The sequence below is a fragment of the Podarcis pityusensis genome, assembly GCF_964106645.2.
Source record: "Podarcis pityusensis genome assembly, chromosome: 6".
NCBI lineage: Eukaryota > Metazoa > Chordata > Lepidosauria > Squamata > Lacertidae > Podarcis > Podarcis pityusensis.
In genome coordinates, this window is record NC_138030.1 from 5,422,687 (window position 1) to 5,434,414 (window position 11,728).

At 41.8% G+C, this 11,728-nt stretch overlaps 1 protein-coding gene across 4 annotated transcripts in view; it reads right to left on the reverse strand.

The window, feature by feature from the left end:
* Window positions 1-11,511, reverse strand: part of ZBTB46 (zinc finger and BTB domain containing 46) — a 55,787-nt gene extending 44,276 nt beyond the window's left edge. The window contains exons 1-2 of one of the 4 annotated variants that reach the window (XR_013987917.1): window positions 11,026-11,510; window positions 9,620-9,869 (exon numbers count right to left, since the gene is read on the reverse strand). The gene's annotated coding sequence lies outside the window, so the exon portion shown is untranslated. Of the gene's footprint in view, window positions 1-9,619; window positions 9,870-11,025 lie in introns of all 4 variants that reach the window. The other 3 variants (XM_081011175.1, XM_081011176.1, XR_013987916.1) reach the window with 3 other exon arrangements.
* Window positions 11,512-11,728: the final 217 nt, after the last annotated feature.

Sequence of the window (11,728 nt, forward strand, 5' to 3'; positions counted from 1 at the left end):
ACTGAGACTTACAAGTGTCACTAAATTTCCTTGGATTAGGGCCAGGTTCTTTGATTCTATGCTAAAAACTCAATTCTTGCACCAAAGTAGCTCAATATCCGCAAAAGGGAATAATTTATGCAAATGACACAATACTATAAACTTAATTTACATCCTTCACTTTAGTAATAAAAACAGTATTTTTGATAACCTGGCTTTTAATTGAATTTAAATAAATGTGTACATTATATTTCATAAATGCCTTCGAGGGTATTCAGGCAACATGAGATCACTTCTATCAATCTATTAACTTTTTAAGTAAACACCCATTAGAAAAATATCAACTTAGTAATCTAATGTATAGAATATTCCCAACTACAATCACTTCACAAAGGAATAAATTCAAATTCCATCAGTACTGTGGACGGTCCAGATTTTACAAACTGTATATACATAGATTACAAACGAGCAGAGTTAAATGTGATTCAGGGATGAGGAAGCAAGCATTTCTGTGCAGCTAGAAAGGTGGCAGACCTTCCAGAATCCTGAATCCCCGAGTTTTTGCTTAGTGTCAACCCCACAGATTAGGCAACAATTTTTAATCTGCAGACTAAAGCTTAAAATGTCTCCCAATGACATCTTCATAGACAGTAGCAGCACACTGTTCTTCATACTATTGCTTCCCAGACAGATGAAGTCCTAAAGGAAAACATCTAACCATAAATGACCACTATGAATTTTCAGAATTGGGAGCATCCAAAGAAATGAGGTTCAGCAAATGAGCTTTTCACTATGCTTGGAAACTAAGCACACTTCTCACGGTGAAGCCTTAATGAACTGCATGTTATCTGTTTTACAGCGATAATGGAAAGATAGTTGCCTTCAAGTTTAAGTGAATTGTCCCATTTTCTGCAAAACTGCAGAAAAGTGTAAAAATGCAACTGAAAACAAAAGGTATTTCTCACCACAATTAAGAACATAATCTGTGTGGGAATACCAAACAGAAGTCTAGACTGCCACCACTTAGCAGAAGTTTCTAAATACTATATGAGAAAAACAGAGGGCCGGCTGAAAAAGAGAAATGTTTTAACAGGTGTTCTGTGTCCCATTCAATAGTATTTGCTGATATCAGTAGCCAAATGTACATCAAGAGTCAGGCTTTTTGTGAAATCAGAATCCACAGCAATGCCTTCCAGTGTGGTAATGAGAGAATGTAGGACTTTCACTTCATCCCAACATTCTATTCAAACACAGCTCATCTTTTTATGAATTCCTTTCTCTTCAATATGCTTCACTCCATGCTACAAAATGCCATAACAACAGAACTACTGAATTGTGCAGTGTGGTGCATGCAAAAGAACTACAAAGAGTCAATCAAACGTTGAGAAACAACCTCAACTCTATAGAACTGAAGAGATATAGTTACAATTTAATTACAGTTCTGCAATTAAATTAATGAAGAGAAAGAACAGGTCTTGAAAAATGCAATCCAAAAAATTTCTCAGGCATGGACTATCAACTTTTGCAGGTCAGATTTTCTGGTTCTTACCCCTAATATGAAAGAGGCATCTTACTTTTAGGACACCTAATCTTAATACTAGCTGATATCACAAGGAGGAACCTTTAACAAGGTACAGTAAAGTTGTTACTCATACGGCTAAAAACACAATTAGGAAACCCCATAGAATTATTTATTATTTCATATTGAAATGTTGACCATGATTAACTGCATCACAAACAAAGAACTTAACAATGTAGCTATGGATTTAAAGTGGATATGCACCTTTATAAGGGGATTATGATGGCAAAAGTATGTATCATAAAGTGGGTTGTATTAATTTCCTAGAGTGAAGAAGTGTACAATTTAAAACAAGCAAGCATGCAAACAGAAAGAGGATGTCCTGAACCCTTTCAACATATATACTCCCCCCCTAAAAAAATTGCTTCTTCCCCTACAGGTGGGTGTTAGTTCTCTTCAAAGAACCATACTGTGAGCATGGAGAACAAAACATGAGTGGAAGTTTCAGCACTATTCCCCCACCCATGCTTTACTTTCAACACCCCTACATTTTTAAACAGGGAAATAAGTTACATGGGTTCTGACACAAATGTTAGCTGCAGTAACATCTAGTTTCCCTGCCAAGCTAGCAATAGTTCATCAAAATTTATTTCAAGTTCAATTATTCCATTTTGTATATTCCAGTTTTATAAACCCAACTTTTTTTCTCATCACAAATCAAATTTATCTCTAGTAGAAATATGATATGTTTAAACAGATCAATTGGCAATGTGTGAAACTTTTAAAGCCAGAGCAACAATAGAACATGATATAACTGCAGTATAGGTGTCTGTAGTCAGAAAATTTCTACATCTCTGCTTTGATTATTTTTCATTTTTCTCCATCCACTACAAGTGTACTTTCTACAGTTTCTGGATATGTAAAAAGTAGGCAGACCCCTGGATGGATGGATAGGTATCACACAATAAAACTGTAACAGTGAATTTTGTTAACGAAATTATGTGCAAAAGCTATTCTGCAACAGTCTTTCAGAAAGAGAAGTGGGGGGAGAGAAAGAGAGATCACAAGATGTCCAGATACAGTCAACCCACGTCTTCTAAGTTCCATTAGACATCTGGACAAAGCACAACAACATTCAATTATGGAAGTCAATGCTCCTTTCTTCCCCACCTCCCCCCGATATTTGAGATGAATTAGATTTGTTAAACCATTACTAAAAATTAAAAATAGAAGCTAGCCAAAAATACTAGCTTACTTTAAGCTATGTGATTATTTGGCAGTATGCACTCCATCAAAGTGACTGTGGTTAGGTTTGCATCAGGGGAACTAACATTGCATGCAAAAGCTTCCAAGTTCAATCCCTCGTGTCTTCAGATAGGACTGGGAAGGGCTCCTGTCTGAAACTCTGGAGAATGGCTGCCAGTCACTGTCAACAATACTAAGCCAGCTGGATTAAGGATCTGACTTGATATAAAGCAGCTTCCCACATTCCTACACTTCACAGAAATGAGACTTAAAATAGGAAGTATTTGGATTTCTTATCTTCCTTGCACTTTAATAAATATTATCATAAAGCAAAAAAACAACAACAAAAAAACCCAAAGTTAAGATACTACAAAACCAGCAAAAGAGTTCTGGTATCATCCCTACTCATTAAATACCCAGTCCACCTACAACAGGGGTCAGCAAGGTTTATCTTCCTGTGCAGATCCCTCTGTGGGCCGGATCTTCCATGCGCGCCTCTGATTTTTAGTTCTGCACAGATGTGATTTTTGGAGTCTGCGAGTACGCAGATGCGATTTCCGGCGCCGCGGAAGTGAGTCCCCATGCCACACTGGTTTATCACAGCACACGAGTGGGCAGCTTAGTTCAGGGGCGGCTCATGGACCAGTCAAACGACCTCCACGGGCTGCTTCTGGCCCATGGGCCTTAGGTTGGTGACCCCTGACCTACAATTCTGGTAAAATTCTGATAGCAGAAGTTTCAGTACTTCATCCTACATACTTTTGCTGTGAGCTTTTGGTTCGTAGAAAGCACAGTCACACAAAGATTATTTCTTTGGCAGTGCAAGAAAAAGTAGATAGCAGTTCATAATGCATGCAGGTCCCAGTGTGTCAACTTCTTTATAGTTGTCTTGCCAATTGCCACACTTACCGGTAGTTGTCTGTATAAGGCATCGCTGATTTCAACACAGTTATGGAAATGAAATTTGACACAAAATGATAGGTGAATGCAAGAGACAGGAAAGGCCCACGAAGCTGTTGGGGGAGAATGGTACTCCAAGCAAATGCAACAGAAAACATTGGAGGACAGAAATGGGAGATACAGTAAATCAAATCTTAAGTTTTGGCATGTAGAGGAATGGAGTCATAGAAGCTGACTTTGTCAGCAAACCTCAGCCACCACATTCTACATTAACTTCCACCACCAGATGTGCATACAAAAAACCATGTTTGCTACTGTAGTAACCATTGAGATGTAGCAATCTGAAAGAGGTCTCAGCCTTCTCACAAAAGTTGTTTGAAAGACTGTGGCTGCTCTAAACTACAATCTGAAGATTAAAATGCCAGGGACATAACCCAAGAATGCATGACCACAGGAGAACCAACTTCAACAGTAACTAGCAAGTTTCTCCTATTCAAAATGGCCTACCAACCAACTATTCTCTGCCTTAGTTAATCTGAGCTTTAACTGGTGTCCCCAAGTTCTGCCTCAACCATGGCCAGAGACTGTAAAGGCCAATAGATCAGGCATGGGTCAGATGAGAATTAAATTAACTACTTATTAAGACTCTCCAAGAACTCTAAAAGGTTAGTCAGGATGCGCCCTTGTGGAAGCCACACTGGTCCTTATGCAGCAAGGCTTCTTCCTCTATATGCTTCTTTAATAATGTTTTCCACCAAGTTTTATGGAACAGATGTTAAGCTAATAGGCCTGTGATTTCTCAGATCCCCCCACCCCACGGCCAGGAGTTTCAACAGTCAGGACCAGCTTCTTGCTAAATGCCCAATGTAGAATTTGTGTCTCTGTGGAACCCAAGACCACATAAAAGAAAGATGTGTATAAACCTCCAGCAGACATGTCAAACACCAACAATTTTGCCCGTGAGTAGATAGCAAATTACTGTGGATCTAAGAATTTATTTATGGCTCCCGATGGAAGCAGCCTGGATTTATCATGCCACACACCAGTCAAAATATTTTTGCTGGACACTTCCATGTGGATATGAAAGTGAATGCTGGAGGTGAGTCAAAAAACCCTGAGTGGAACTCAACATTGCCCTATGACAAACATTCCATCTGCACAAGCAATTCAGCTTAGCAGACAGAATGATCCTCCTCCCATGAACTGTTCTGGAGGTTCTCTCGATGCCCCTCCCCAAGCTAATTCTGGTGCGGGGGAAAGCACTTTTGTGGAAGTCCTTGCATCACACTTCCCCGATAAGGCTTGTTAGGAGACTCCTGCCCCTTAATTGTACTTATCTAATAATACTATTTATTTTAAACTTATTCTAACAATATGTAATTTATATACCTCCTTCACTCAAAGATGCCAGAGCAGAATATGTATAAGAAAAAAAAAATAGCCCCAAACTTAACATTGTAGAAACAAAATGAAATTCATCAATTAAATTTACAGTAAAAAATTGCAGGCAGCAGCAACAGCAAAAAAACAAACAAAAAACCCCTTATACCCAGTTCTACAGTGAATCTCAACACTACCCCTGCTCCACTAGACAAAGAAGTACATCTTCAACTACCAGTGGAAAGCAAGTAAGGCTGAGGTATGGAAGGATAGTTCATTCCATTGATGTGGATCCACTTCAGAGAATGTCCTGCCACAAGCACCTGCACCGTGGACCACATTAGGTTTGGGAACCACCAAAAGAATTTGATCTGCAAATCATAGACCAGGGTATGGGAGGAGGTGTTTTTTCAGATATTTGGGACCCAGGCCATTCAGGGCTTTAAATGTCATCAGAAGCACCTGAAAGACAACTGGCAGTTAGTGTAAGTATTTCAAAATAGGTGTGAGCAACCATTGGCACTTCCCAGTTGCAAATTCCAGACCACTGAAGGGTAACTCCACATAAGAGTGTATTGCAATATAATAGTCCAATCCGAAAACTATCAGAGCTATCCCTGTCCAGGAAAGGCTATGTCTGGTGAACCATCAATAACTGGGAACAATCACTTCTAATCATGAAGCCACCTGACTTTCAAGTGACAAAGATGACTCCGGAAGTGTACACATACCCAGGCTACAGACCTGTTCCTTAAAGGGACTATCCCATCCAGGACAGGCTGTCTTACCAAACCCCATAAAAGCCCACCCATAGCATCTCCATTATGTCTGGATTCAGTTTACTGACCCATACCTAGCCCATTACCACCTTGAAATATCAGGTCAGCACCTGCACTACTTCTCCTGATCCAGACAGGACTGAATGGGATTGAAATTGGTGGTGCACCACCATCAATTTCTTAAGCACCTTGCCCAAGGAGCGGTATTTATTTAACAACTACAGGTTTAAAGAAAGTGCCTCTTTTAAAGCCACTGGCACCTTCTCAGCCCTCAACATTAGCTTTTATTAGCAAAGGAGACATGCAGTAGGCTGAATCCCTTTAAGCTTGCCCACATCCTCAGGCCATAATAACTGAAACTGATTCAATAAAACTTAACCAGATGGTGTTCTGGACACATCCACAAGACTAGTCCTAACTACAGTATCTAATTCTGTATGGATTCAAGCAATTTTATCTTCAAAGTGCTTAGCAAATTTGTCACAGAATGCCTCCAATCATCTCCTTCATCGGGACAGATACAAATGGCCCCTTCACTGTGTGTATAAGCTTTTGGATGCCTACTGCAAGCTGCAATGGTGGCAGAGGTGAAGCTCTTCACTGCCACATAGTAACCACAACTGTATGCTCATTAGCTGTGTTCAGTCATATGTGTTTCAGGATTTACCCAACTTGTGCTACACCATAGTCCATCCTGTTTCATTGCCCACAACTCCCCAGAAGACTATGGAGATCTGTAAGCTCCATAGTGTCTGTCTGAGAAGGCACTTGGGAACAATTGTGTTGAGATCCCTTTCCACTTCAAATACTGTTTTGCAACCAGCTGTGAATCTGACAGTACCATTGTGCAGCTTTCACTGAACCAACGTGCTAACCAAAATATCACAGAAAACTTTTGTCAAGTGCTTTGCTGAAATCAAGCTAAACTGCATCCACATAATTCCCAGTGTCTGCTAAGTTTCCTAGTAAAGTGATACAAGATAGAGATAATATTAGTTTAGCGGGATTTATTATTGGCAAATCCATTATGCTAGCTTCTGTGAATTACTACATACTTTCTTAAGAATTAAATTTTGCATTCTTTCCATTTTGGGGGGAAACTGATCAATTGATTGGGAAGCCTACTATGTCTTACCTTTAAACTGCCTAGTTTAAGATAAGACAACAACCATTTGAGTACACAACAAATATTCAGCTAATCCTATTGTGCAGGGTGTCAAAGTTTTCTGGCATAGGTACAAAGCTTCAGAGTTCAGGGAATTATAAGTGTAAAGGATAACTATTTGAATTTCAGGGAGCCTTTTGAGATTTAAACTAAGCCCCTTTTATCCTTTTATTTACCAATTAAATTAAGAATATAGTAACAAGGATTAGTTCACACTACAAATAATGCAGGAAAGCCATGTTGCTAAAAGAAGCAAACAGAACTCAGTTGAAAAAAGGATCACTGCTCAGGAGATGTGGGCTGTTCATGAAAATAATTTTGATTTAAGAAGCTAGAAAGGCAAAAAGTTATGAAACAAAAACTATGCATACTGTACTTGTATTAATAAAACCTTGAAGGAATGGTGAATATTGCAATGAAAAGCAAAAGCTTTCATGAGGAAGTAAAGGCAAGAAGAAATGTATTTTAGAGTATGTCGAGCCAATATCAAAACAATACCAGACCAAGCAGGCACCTACAGTTTGTAATTAAGGCTGCAATCCTAGCAGTGTCTACTCAAAAGTAAGTCTCATTCAATTCAGCGAGGTTTACTCCCAGGTACTCAGGTAAGTAGGTTAGGTTTGAAGCCTCACTTCGCTTAGGCTATCCACCCAATAAAGTATGCCAAGGTTGTTTCTGTAAGCTACTCAGAAAGCTTTTCTAATATACAACCTGGAAGAGAAGGACATTGGCTCTACTGTATGGATGTCCTAGAAAACACAAGCCATAGGGACAATGTGGCCCATTTCCTCTGTTCTCTGAAATTCCAAAATCTGACCTGTATATTGCCATACATCATTTATTAAAATAGTTATTATGTCTGTTTAATTAGCAAATAATGTCATATGAAAGAGAAGAAACAGATCCAATTAATTTACAATGCATAATTGTATCATTCTCACTTATTTAGATATGGCTTCATGGAGTAAACAGGACATCATAGCCTAATCAAAAGCTGTAACAATATGATTCCAATAAGTAGTCTACTAACAGCAAAATTAGCTTTTCATCATCCATTTAAATAACAATCGACACTAGTATCTCATACCGCAAGCCTAAACACACTTACTAGGGAGTAAGCTTAACTGAACACAGCAAAACTTACTTCCAAGTAAACATGCATTAGGATTTCACTGTCAGATTTGCTCATTTTCAGGATGGAGAAATGCAAGTTCTAGTTAATCAAGACCTGGATACTGTTTTGTAGATCCTGTCTGTCCCATAAGGCTCTCCTTTGTTAACTTGTAATACACCAGAGGATAATTTTTCACTATGTGGAAAACTGTGGTTAACAGTAAGCTCTAAAGTCTAAGACTCTAAATGCATACACACCCCATATCATGAAAGGACTACAAGACTGAGAACTTGACAAGCAATAGCTGCATTCAACTGCTATTAATTCTGTTCAGCACAGCCAATCAATAAAACAGAATTGGCTGTCAAATGCTAAGAGTGGTTCCCTTTATCCTTGAAATACTACTGTATTTAAAGTGACACAGTATAAACTGCCAAACTTTAGTTCACCGAGCTGGCGGGGGGGGGATATCATGCAATTTCCAAAGTTTGTGTAAAACTGCAGCTTTTGTCTGTCTCGTGGCAAGAAAGCCATGTCTAGCTTTCCCTTTTACCAAAATAGAATACTCTTCTCAAAGAAAACCCCTTAAAATAGAAGCAGTAAAAGTAGGGAACCAAGTTACAGTATATGTACTGGTACTTAAAATGCTAGTGTACAACATATATTTAGAAAATGCAACTAAACATTTAAAATGACTCAAGTATTAAAATGCATACAATAACTTCAGTACAGGTGCCTGCAAAACACTGTTTGCAAAACACACTTCCTTATTAGCATATATATAAACACTGCTGATAATAACCTTGTATCTAATCCAGGCTAAATAAATACCCTGAGTGAATACAGAGAAAGCTAATTTTAAGAAATATCTCCTAGTAAAACTGCCCTTTGTTTCTATATTTCTTGACACATTAAAAATACATTACTGCATACAATAGTTCTATTATATCTATTTCTGGCTCTCCAGCAGTACAGCAAGCAATAAGGAGCTGTCTTTAAATTGAAGGAATCCTCCCACTGTTAACAGTCCAGGAAATCTGGTTCATTTCTTATTTGTCGTCTGGGATTGAGTTATCAGATGCTACTTGCATGACTTTTACAGAACTGACAACCTATTTACAGACACAAAAAGGCAATCTACAACTTAAAAACTTCTACCATCACCTTTAGGTTGTTATTTTTTAAAGGAAACCTTTTACTCTCCCTACAAATTATTCTTTTGGGGTGTTGACACCCCCTTCATAAAATGTTCCCTACCTGTATGCAACATTTTCAAATCAATTCCCTTACTTATCACAAGCATATTATGTAGTCCTCCAGCTTTAGGCAGGAAAAGCATTATTCTGAAGACTGGGTTTTTAAAAATATACAGGGTCACTACCAATATTTCAGCTTGCAATTAAAATGGAGGAAAGGCCAGCCGATCGGTGCCAGACTTCAGGGGGAGACAATAACCCCAAACAGGCCTGGCTTTAGAGAGGCAGAAAGAGAAAGCAAGCGAAGGAGAAATATACAACATGTTTCACCAGTATTATTACCTCATCCCTTTCTTCCAAGCAGTTTTGAGCCACTCTCTCTTGTCAAGCTCTTGGGTCCAACTTGCACAGATGCTTATTTTTAAACGCTGTGGGGTGGTTTTTGTTTGCTTTTCAAATAAAATTATCAAACCAGAATGGAAAGGCTTGCTATTTCACGAAGTGGAGCTGCTGTTAAAATGCCCCCTTGTCTCCTCTCCACTCCCTTGAGCTGGGTGTTGACGCAGCAGAAATTACCAGCTGGAAAATTCCCCTTTTGGAGGTTAGAGGGAGGGGTGGGGTGGGGGGAGAAGAGGAGGAGAGAGGGGGTGGGAGAGAAGCAGGGAGGGGGGTTAAACCCTGCCAGTCACAGAGCTGTCCCCCATCTATCCACCCACCTAGCCCCAAATAAGGCATCATGTCCCGAGGTGAAGGAAGATCAGAGGAGCTCCATGCCCCTTCCACACACAGGGGGGTGGGAAAGTCATCTCAGCAAACCGCCCCCCAACCACGTCCCACCCTCCAGCTGGGATTTTACCCAGCTGCCCTTCCAGCATATCTCAGGGAACAGGCACAGCGTGCGTGCGCCGCGCGCAAGGAGGACGCGCGGCCCCCACGAACCTCCCATTGGGCGGGCGGGCGAGGGGCGAGCGAGGGGTTGGGGGGGGGGCTAAAATCCATGACAGAGAGGGAGGGGGGCGAAACGAGTATGCTTTGCCTTAAATTAGGAGAGGTGGGGCAGGAGGAGGGGGGAGAAGGGAACCCGACGCCCTCATTCAACTGCCCCCAAAGGTCAATTTCTCTTCTCTGCTGTCCCCCAAAGGAAACCCCATCCATAGTGTGTGTGTGTGTGTGTGTGTGTGTGTGTGTGTGTGTATATCACTCACCCCACACTATCTAGAGAGAAGGGGTGTGTGGTAGTGGGGGGACAAGTTCCCCCCCCACCAAGAAAACGCAAAAATCTAGGTTAATGGGAGACTTTGAAAATGCGCTGCTGCGCGCCATAAATAAATACACCCAGAGACCCGAGTTGCCAGGTCTTTCAAAACATACTTTTCCTAGAAATAAAGAGAAGAAGGAAAAAGTATCGCGAGCGGGAGCGCAACCCAATGCGGTTAAGAGTGGGGACGGCGCGTTTTTTAAAAGAAAGCATAAAATATAAAAGCAAGTTTTTGCAGAGCGCTTCAGGCTATTAGGAAACAACAGCCACCTATTCCCCCCCCCCATTACAGACACCATCGCCTCAGGGCACAGGAAGCGGTCGCCGTCGACCGCGGGGGAAGAAGGAAATAAAGGGGGGGGGTGATAATATTGTTAACCTTGTAAGATGTATAAATGGAAAGCGGTTTTTTATTTTTTTTAAAAAATTGTTTTGTTCGTTTATTTATTCTGCCTGCCTGCCCATCTCTCTCTCTCTCTCTCTCTCTTACCTGCGCTTCATGAGGAGCGCGGCCGGAGCGCTGGCTCCACACGGTCACACTCCGCGTCTTTCTCTTCATGAGTTGTGTGAAAGGGGTGGGGGGGTCGGGCGAAGAGAAAGAGAGAGAGGGGACGATGGTTGGGGGGGTGAGAGAAATGTGGGGAGGGCAAGAGAGCGAGCTGGTGCGCGCTCCCGCCTCGCTTTCTTCCCTGCCCCCCCCCCGAGGGAAAGGAGGCGCGCGCGCTCCACTTCCCCTCACAACTTGGCCCTAGAAGGGGAGGGGGAGGGGCCGGCGCGCTCGAGCCGGCAAAAAAACCCCCCACAACTAGAGGTGGGCGTGGCCAAGCGAAGGGTGGGCGGGGCTCCTGTGGAAAAGGAAGAGCTGAGGGGAAGGCGAAGTACAGCAGCCGCGTCGCTGATTGGGTGTAGCTGAGCACAGGCCTCCCTAAGCCACACCCACGCGGAGTCTTTTTTTTTATTTTCCTCTCTTTCTTTCTGTCGGTTGAGGCCCCGCCCACCCGGCCTCCCCTCGCGCCGGCAGGGGATTGAGAGAGCGCGCGAGGTGGGAGCGCAACTGTCAAGCTTGCCGGACACGAGGGTTGGTTGCGCGCGGGCGGGAGGGGGGGGGAAAGGAGGCCGCTGAGCATCATGGGACGAAGCCGAGCCTGACAAGACTGTTGCCAAGGGCAAGTTGGGGCTTCTGTCTCCCTGGC